We start from the raw sequence: 10,714 nt of genomic DNA, 5'->3' as shown, positions 1-10,714 counted from the left end.
TTGATCAAATATCCAATATGAGCTATATGTAGACATGCATAAATTCTATAGGTTTAAAACCTTTAATTGGATCTCCATGAATCGAACTTTCTTCAATGCAGTTAATCTTACAACCTCTTTTGTATCTACCCCTTTTGATGTTTGGGAATTCTCTGATATTTTTTCGGCTGACGAGTACGAGCCATCTGTATTCACTGCATTTTTTGTAGCTTATTAAAGATGTCCTCGTACGAAACGATCGTACCGAGATTTTAATCCATTCTTGTTGCTTTTTTCCTATTTGTAATCACCCCACTTGTCGTATGGTTAACACCATATAGATATCCGGTGCATCCTAGTTAAGGACCATATTCATGTGAATTCTTTAGAATTCACTAGAATCTCAATTACTTAACCGTATATATATATATATATATATATATATATATATATATATATATATATATATATATATATATGTATGTATATATATATATATATATATACCAGAGTAAGCACATAAATGTGAAAGAAGGTGGAAAAAATAGTACTCGAGTACCAGAGGTTGAGGAATATGCTTTATTAAAAAGCAGCAAAAATATCCCAAAAACTGTCACTAGGAGTTTCATGTTCCTGTTTGCTGGATTGTTTTGTTTAGAATAAAGTATATACACACACATATATATATTTATATATATATATGTATGTATATATATGTGTGTGTATATAAAATAAAAGAAGGAAAATGCACACACTTTATATAGTTCTAATATATGTTTAAATATATTTTATATTGTGGTTATAGTAAGGTTTGGCTTCCCAGTTTCAAAGATTGACATAGTTTAAAGTTTCATGTAGTGTGTGGAGAAAAGCATTCCCTGGACAACGTTTGACTCATTGGCCTCAGATGGAATTGAACTTCTATGTCTATTGTGTAGACAATGCAGCAATGTTTTGGAATGTTGTTGTCAGCATCATCATCATCTGCACCAGTTCTTGATATTGTAATTACCTTTCAAAATGAAAATAAGGATTCTCATGGTCCTTTACCTCCAGAAAATGACAATCTCGACAACCCTTCACCTCAAGACACGTGAATGTGTTTAATTGTAAATTCCAGTTCTTTGCAAGTAGCAGTGACGTAATTTTTGTGCAAAAGCCTTTAAAATTTCACAGGATATTTCAATTAATGTTTATTCTTTCTCCATTAACCAATTTGTATTGATTTACAGGGAATATTTTGAAGTGAAGATGTGGTGTGTTAAGTGTATTCAAACTGAAATACTGTGTCCTTTGATAAAGCCCTTAATCTGATACCATGTAGGTACCACTGCCTGCTGGTTTCAAGGCAGCCAACCTGTGTATATGATGAATATGTTGATGTTGTTTGCTAAATATTGATAAACAAAACTAAACAAAAAAAGAAAATGATTTGTATTGTTGTTCAATCTCGTTTATATATTTCTTTCTATTTTACTGAATTGAAAACAAGTTCCAAAAGAAAGGAAAAATTATAGTAAACAACAGTTCATTTTTGTGGTATGTACTTTAGGTACCCTAGGTGGATTTATATTTCACACTATTCTATATTACTTCACATGAATGTTATAATGAAACAATGTTGAGGATTGCCTGTATGTCTACAACATGAATTAGGGGTACACTTAACCAATTTTGCAAGTTAGATAGTGGCCTCGCGGTTACCGGTGCAATAACAAAAGCACCCACTACACTCTACAAAGTGGTTGGTGTTAGCAGTTCCTGTCTAACCGTTTAACCCATGCCAGTATGGAAAACAGGTGTTAAATGATGACGACTTTCCTCCAGTGGAAAAGAACATAACTGACAAAAGCAAATAGTAAGAAGAATGAGAAAGAGAAAAGAAATCAGTGAATAACCAGGGGTATACAGACACCCCACTCAAATATAACACATGCTAGAAACAACCAGGTGACTTCCCAAACACCATCTGATGTTTGAAGTAGGTCACTAACAAAGTCAAAGACCTTGTCTGTTATCCGCAGACCCTAGAATGTCTCAAAAGCCACAGATTGGAAAATACAATCTAGCAGATTCTACAAAATATTTCAGTGTTTCACTTCATTTATTTACTGTTGCAGTAACTCCATCCATCATCTCTGCTGTGGCATTAAGGATGTGCCACAGAACAAATGAGTTAGAAACGATACTGTGCCATATGAGTCATCTGCCTTGAAATCAGGAATTTAAAAATGTGCAAAAAATGGTTTTGATTTGGTAAACTAACTGTATCCATTCCATCTTTAGTAATAAAACATTTGAATTATCAATAAATTAGGGGTTTATTCTCAACTTCAAATAACGAAGGACTACACTGATATTAGTTAATAGATAACACAAAGCGCGCACACACACACACAAAACTAGCTTTTCTTCGGACAAGGACATCAGCAAGAGAGAGAGAGATGAAGTTAATAGATGTGGACATCCAGAAATGGGAGGAGGTTGCAAATGACTGCCCATACTGGAGCCAAAAACTGCAAAAAGAGAATGAAGTGAGGGGAAGAGAACCTGGAACTTACCACAACGGATCAATAGTGATGGCAGAGGGCTTCTTCGAATGCAGCCATTGTCTGTGTGACTGCCACTCGCATGTAAGCCTGTACAGCCACCACAGCAGATGTGGCACCACTATCAACAGCTAACACAAATTCTCAGGCACACATCCGTGGTCCCTTGAAATCAACGGATGCCTACTGCAGTGGGAGCACAGAAGCTATTGACCCGTCCACACTTGTTAGTTTGAGAAAGTGAAACTGGTACATTTAAAAAGTATTATTTGTTCGTTCTAAACAGTATTGAACTGCTACAGTAACTGACCATGTCAAAACTCGTTACAAATGTACACTACACGTACTTCAATTAGTTATATGTGCATGAATGGAGGTTAAGTGTGCGGGCTTTGATAATTAACACTTCGTTGGAATTTCCCAGTAGTTTGGCTGGCTGCATGTGAAGACAAGAGGGACCAAATATTAATATATTTCAGTTTTCATATATTTTTTACATCGCCAGCATCGTTAGTGATTAAATGTCTTCATGGAAATAATTGAATGCAATAACATGAAGCAAGGAGCTTGGTGGTTAGAGATCTTCTGTAATATAACTTAGTACATAATATAAAGAAAGTGGTTCATAGTTATTGAAGAGGAAATACGTAGAAAGTGTTTAAACTATTTTACGTAAGTAATGTGTTTGTGATACAACGTAACAATGGAAGATTGGTGCCTTTTGTTAAACATGACAAATATTTAAAATAAGAAAAAGTAAAAGTAGGTGACAGACAAATGCTGTTTTTATTTGAATGTATATTAGTTCTGCCCACGTATTTCGCTCGTGAATTTATTTGAAAAAAAGAAAAACCCGGCTTGGACCTTTTCTGTTTCCCTTCACTTTTTGAAATTTTAAAATTAAGTGAAAATGTTCAAATTTGGTATATTAGACACCTTTGAGATTAGACCCGAGGATTGTCGTTAGTCTTAACTAGTTTAATGCCCCATTTGTATATACTCTGTTGTCAGTGCTTACTGAAGTTGAGAAAAGTTATACACGGTTAACGAGCCGACTGCTTCCATACCATTCCTTACATGTGGTAAGAAAAATACAAGAAAAGGATTCATATGGATCGTTGATGTGAAGTTTGGAAATCTGGTATCCAAGATACACGTTTAACTTCGTACCTGTTATTGTCGGTGCTCCAGGTTATATCGCAACCAGACTGGACCAAAGTATCACTTGGATTCGTGAAGGAGGAACATGGCTCCTTAATTCATAAGCTTCAAAAGACTGCGATATCTGGAACCTTCAAAATTTGTTAAACATTCTGATGATACAAACGATGACCATTTACACAAGAGACGACAACAATTTCCTTTTCTTTACTACCCTTGTCACTGGTGACAATTAAACTAAAAATTAAGAGAAAAGGAGTACACACACACACACACACACACGCACACACATACACATGTATGTGTATGTGTGGTTATATATATGTATATATTAAGTCAAAGCCATTTAGATGGGGGTTTTCTGGTGAAATATACGAGATTTCATTTCCCGTTTCAGGTAGTTATTCCTTATACTTTAGTTCCTTCTCCCTTAATTTGATTTTTTTGTTTATAAAAGTGGTTTGTTTCCCATATAAGCCTGCATATAAAAAAGAGATAACTTTCTGGATAAGGATCTTGGTGTGTGTGTGGGGGGGAAGCCACACACACACACACACATACAACAGCATTAACAGTGAAGCCAAACAGCTAACAATCTGGGTACAGCTGACATGGTAGAAAGTTAAAACCAAGAAGAATGCTTTTATCTCTATTATACACCATAAACCAGACTTTGTCTCTCACAGCAAGTGCCACCTGATCAACCCAGCCAAATTAGAGGTTGGTCTGGTGTGCAAACACATACTAAGAAAACTCAACGATCACACAAGGTGGGGCTTCCAATCTCTCCTTATGGCGGAGCACCAATGAAGTAATTTCATGGGATAAAACCAACCAGGCTAGAGGCAGGGCAAGGTTCACCCAATTCGATACAGTCAATTTTTACTTGTCTATATTGAAAAGGCGGCTGGTAAAGGTATTTACTTTTGCTAAGGGCTTCATTGACATTAATGATAGGGACATTGGTGCAGTTATGCAGGCCAGAGAAGCACAGCTGTTTAAAAAATTGATTCAGGGGACTCTTTTGATGTAGTGATGGGAGCCTATGACAGCGTGGACATATGCAACATTATAGGGCTATATATTTTAGACACCTTAAAGAAAAGCTTCCTATCCATTCTCTTTGGTCTCTATAGAGATGATGCTCTAGAGGAGCTAATGGGCATACTCTTGATAGGATTAGGAAGGACCTAACTAGCACCCTTAGCTCCATGGGGCTCAAGATAACACTAGAGACCAAACTCACCATTGTAAACTTTTTAGACGCTACATTAGATCTGAGCTCCTGTTCTTACAAACCCTACCATAAAACAAATGAGATGCTGTGCTCCATTAAAACAAACTCCTGTCACCTGCCTATCGTGTTCAACAACCTAGTGAAGGATGTTGGCAAGGGAATCTCGAATTTGTCCTCAAGTCAAGAGATTTTCGATGCTGCAGCCCCATAATACAAAAACGCTCTAGCTTCCAGTGGGTTTCAGGAACACATCTATATGCCAGGCCCTGGCACCCCTACCCTTGTCTCTAAATGTTAAAACCTGTGTGAGAAGAATATTCCTTACATTGGTGGACAAACACTTCACACAGTCACCCAGATGCAGACGTTTTGTTTAGTTAATGCAACTTCAGTTTAATTGCTTATAAATAAATAACACATATCCAGGGACTTGAAAAAGCAGGTCTATATACATATCAATAGAAAGGAAGAAATATCTGGAAATATATATATTCTGTTTGTTACACTTTTGCAATAATTCAGTGAAAAGGAATATATTTTACAAAAGAAAAACAAAAAAGAGAGAAAACAAGAAGAAAAACACCAATGCAATGCCAAGTGCTTCAATTGGTCTCACACCACAAGGTTCAAAGGAACCTATTGAAGCGAGCCAACATACTTGCAGCATTACCACAGGCGATGGCGAGGATAAGGCGTTGGAACAGCCAAGCACCCTCACAGGCATCATCTGATACCTTGGTAAGGCAAGCTGCGAACGATGACAAGAACTTTGCCATTAGCAGCCCAGACCCTCCAAATGTCTCCAACACTACAAGCTGGAAGAGACAGTTCACCGATAGGTCGCTACACTTAAGGATTTTCTTCCATTCAGCTATGGAAGCAGTGATCGTCCCATTTACTGCAGCATCCAGGATGTGGGAGGAAGCAAAGGAGTCAGACTATGGCGTCCCAATTGAGACACCTACATTTTACCCAGGGACAGAGAGTAAGACCATTTGGACTTTTCTCATCACTTCTGGATAATCCAGCCAGCTCTAGAACTAATGGGATAGTAACCCAAGCTAGGACCCACTGAATGATTAAGTTTAGCATGGTGTGATGTGCAAAATGGCCAGCATTTACATGGCAAGACAGACTGTGAAGACTTGTGAAATTGAGGAACCTACCACAATGACATCTCTGTCCCCTACAGACAGCAGCTCCCATTCTGAGTGTGATGGAGATGTGGAGCTCATCTAGACTGGATAGATCTCCAATGTTGGCCACAGACAGAGCATCAATCAAGTCCCCTGGAAATTTTGCAGTAGCAGAAAGTAGGTGACACCTTGAAAATTGATTAGATTGATCAAGGAGAGAGTTTAAAAAGTAGCACCCGAGTGCAGGTTGCGCCATACTCTCTGTTTCTGTCTATCATCAACTGTAACAAGAACTGAGAAACCTAATTCTCTCCATTGCAACAAAGCTTTATCCATCTCCCTGTAGGAACTAGTCCATGTTAGAGAGGAGAGTATGTTGCTTACTAAAGGGGATCAAATGTGGGTGGAGGAAAGAAAACAGAGAAGAGATAGAGACAAGCACTTGTGCAGACCTAGACCCCCAAGCAATTTGAGCAAAGCGGCCTGGTTGTGGGATTCTGGAGAGAGTCTGACCTTGATCAAGCATTCGAGTTTGCTGAAGGTTAGGCCGTCAAAGCATTAGAGAGACTACGTGCACGCCCAACATTAAGAAAATTTTAGTGAGCATCCGTAAGCTGCAGGTTGTTCATGTAGGGTGTACAATGACTACCCAGTGGGGTGGGGTGGGGTGGGGATCGATGTGGTGGTCGTATATGAGGCTGAGGTAGTAACTGCCACTGGTAGCCAGAGTAACAGCCTAAAGAGCAGCAGTACAGCTGATAACAGCAATGACAACAATAATAGCGGCTACAGTGATGGTAACAGTAGCATTTCAAGCTGATAGACATTGACTGAAGCATCTAGGACAAGATAATTTCTCAGTGATGGTCATCCTCATCTGTGTGTTGAGAGCCACACTGTACGTATGTATATATGTATGCCGTTATTTAGTTTTATTTTTTCAAGATTTCATGCCGAAAGATCCAGGGCTCCTTCATTGGACTTTCAACAATATCAACAGGATATGTATTTATGTATGTATGCTTGCATGCATGCATGTATGTATATATATATATATATATATATACATATATGTAGATTTGTATGTTTTGCTTTAAGTACATATTCTCATGCATATAGTTGCATGTCTAGACATGTTCATATAGACTTCAATGCTAAACTTCTGGAAAGATTTACAGATTTCTATAGTTCGAGGGATGGTTTTCTCCTTTCTAGTTTTGAGAAGCCTAATTTCTCAGGATTGGTAGTTAGGCAGTGTGTTACTTATTCCAGTGCCCCAATAAATACAGGTTTAAGCCTGAACTTGTAATTTGGGTAGAGTAACTAACTCCCCAACAGTTTCTTTTTCACTAATCTTTATGCTAACATCCACTGGGCAGCTGATTTCCCCAACTGTACACGGTTTGTCTTCTCTATCCCATATCCTTATGTCAGGTCTATTATGTTCACATTTTATTGAGGTTTCCACTAGGACATTCTACCAGCACTCCTCATTATGAGTGGCTATTGCTTCCACTGTAATGTGGGTTCTTATTTCTTTGGCTTCAGGGTTATCCTGAAGATGGATCTCATTATACAGTGTCTTAGCCACACCATTTCTCATTGGAAGATAATACTGTGAAGACATTTTCAGACAACTGCTTATGACGTGGGTGATATCTTTGGTGTTAACTCCACAAGGTTTGCTTCGGTTGTCACATTTTGCTGCTTTCCCCATGTCTCTGTCCATTTTGTGCATCAGGTATTTGGTTGATATTTCCTCTTCCTGGACTGCTAATGCATACCTTTCAAGGTGGGAGTAGTAATCCAGTTGTTGCTCTATGATAGACTGTTTTGATGATCAATATTATTATCATCTCAGAGCTTTCTTCAAAAATATCCATGTATGTTCTGCTGATATATGCTCATCCTCTCATCTGATGATATGTCGTGCAACTCTTTTGGCTATATATTTAAGGTTATCAGACAAGGAATGCTGCTCAAGGAGCTGCTTTACAAATCTTGTGATGTTATCAGCCTTATATATGCGAACTTGGTCAAGGGATGCACTTCGACACTTGATGGTTAAAAGATGTTGCCAAAGGGATATGATAGAACATTCAAAGCCAGTCTGGTTCGATGTTAAGTCTTTGCTACCTTGTTTTCAGTTTAGGTAGAGGCAGTCTATGTTGCTGTTGATGTGGAAGTTATGTGTGCTGGTTTGTATCTTCTGTATTTTCACAGGAATGGCTTGAATCTCATCAAGTGTCCAATCAAGTAGCCCAAATGCTGGTATTCCACCTGGCACTGCAAACACATTGTGGGCCAGTTTTATTGAATGCAGAGAGTTCCAAGGTCCATATTTTCCTTATCTGGCTGTAATATTCTTTAGTGACATGTGTCTTGTTTCAGGTGCCATTGTAAGATATGTTTTCATCCACCGCAATGTACCTGTAACATTCCTCGTCAGATACAGGGGAAACAGTTAAGTCATTGATGGTGTTGTTAGCCTGGTTTACTCTTTTCCCCCTTTTCACAACCATATAGCAAAAATTATTCTGACCAAACTTCAACCTCTATCCTTTGAAAATGTTGTAACCTGGATAAGGCTCTTTTCATCTCATGCATAATTTTTGCAGATAGTTTCAAGTCATCCACAAAGAAACCGTTTGTAATTTTGGTCTTTCTGTTTCTTTGTGAACCGGTGAGATAACCTTCAGACTTCCTTAACATGAATGACCAGGGGTTTACAGAAAGTATAAACAACATCACAGAAAGGCTGTCCCTTTGGAATACACCTCTGCAATACTGGATTCTATCAGTGATAATACAACTACTCCTTGCATCATGAACCACCATCCTTCAAGATGGTGGTCCACGATGAAGTCAGGTCAGCTATAGCTTTGACTATGCTCACAGAAACTGGATCACAGCTACAAGGGTATCACTATCAATGCTGTGTGTCCTGGGTGTAATGCAGGAACAATAACTTCTTTGAATTCCTTCCAAATACAGAACGGTTAAATTCCTTCTCTACACTCCAGATGTTCCTTCAGAAGGTGTCCATGTCTTCTCGTGAAGGAGCTTCTGTGATGTTCACTGCTTCTCCTCTCATCTCTATACTGCTACCTGTTCTGTTTAAATTCTTTGTTTATCATTTTTTTCTTGGTTATTCTCTTCTGATGTCGGAATCTTCTGATTCTAACAACTTTAAGCTTGTATTTCCTTCTTCACTTTTTGTTGGTGAGCTGTATAGTGATTTGCTTGTTTGCACGCAAGAAGCATCATCACATGGCTGACGCTCTTCCGTAAATCAACTACTATCTCTCTGTCTTCAGAACTCATGGCGGCACTTTCTTCGTTGTTTTGGTTTTGTTCACTATTTTAAAGTCATTCATGTACTATTTTGCAATAGTAGGCAAGGCATAGAGACTGGCAGAATTAATCTGCCAGACTATGGCTTCATTACGCTGCTCTAAATGCACCTCTCCAATTTCCTTAACAACTTTTAGTACCATATCTGGTGGATTTTTTTACTTACTTTCATAGAGAATACTCTCTCTCCTTGAGAGTATATATGTATGTATGCATGTGTGTGTGTGTGTGTGTGTGCATGTAAGTGTATGTATGTACCTGAGTGTATGTGTGTACATATAATAAAGGTAAATGATGGACAAACAGTTATGGAAGGCTTCAAATCATATGTTACATAAATATAATGAAGAGAGTTGGTATTCCCTCATAGTTCTTCAAAACAAATGTGAAGGTGCTATACATACATGTCCTAGTGAAAACTTAATAGAATATAAACACAATAGACCTGATATAATGATTTGGGATAGAGAAGAGAAACTCTGTACATTTGTGGAAATTAGCTGCCCTGAGGATGTTAACATAAAGCTGAAGATCAGTGAAAAACGAGAATACCTATGGTAAACTATTGAGAAATCAGCAGTTACTCTATCCAGATTACAAGCTCAGGTTTATATATGTAATTAATGGAGCACTGAGATATGTAACACACTACCAAAATAACAATCTCAAGAAATTAGGCTTCTCAAAACCAGAAAGGAGAAAGTACAGATCTAAGCCATCACTGAAACTAAAAATCTGTAAAACTTTCTAGAAGTTTATCGTTTAGGTATTGGGTCATTCCATAAATAAGGCATTTTTTAAATACTTCTTTTATTTTTCAAAATTAAGATAAACAAAGTTCTTTTGTTTAATCTAAAATATACTCTCCTTCATTTTCTACAATGCTCTTCCATCTATCTAGTAGACTTGCAAGGCCCCTGTCCAGAAATTCACTTTGTCAGTGCTGAAAAATACTCCTCTAGTACTGTTCTGATCTTGTCTACAGAATACACATTTTTCTGTCCAAATGATTTTGAAGACTGCAGAATAAATGATAATCAGATGGGACAATGTCTGGCGAATATGGTGGGTGGAACATTGGTTCCCATTCAAACTGCTCCAGCCTATGAAATATCATCCTCACTGTATGTGGCCAAGAATTATCCCAATGGAAGAACACCTTTCATCTTGAAACCAAAGATGGTTGTTTTTCTTCTTGCACTGAATTGAGTCCACTCAAGCTGCTCCCAGTAGATTTCCTTTGTTATCATTTGGTTTGGATTTAAAAGTTTAAAGTGGACTAAACCTTTCATATCCCA

The sequence above is a fragment of the Octopus sinensis genome, linkage group LG18 (genome assembly GCF_006345805.1).
Source record: "Octopus sinensis linkage group LG18, ASM634580v1, whole genome shotgun sequence".
Taxonomy (NCBI): domain Eukaryota; kingdom Metazoa; phylum Mollusca; class Cephalopoda; order Octopoda; family Octopodidae; genus Octopus; species Octopus sinensis.
This window is presented reverse-complemented; position numbering follows the sequence as displayed.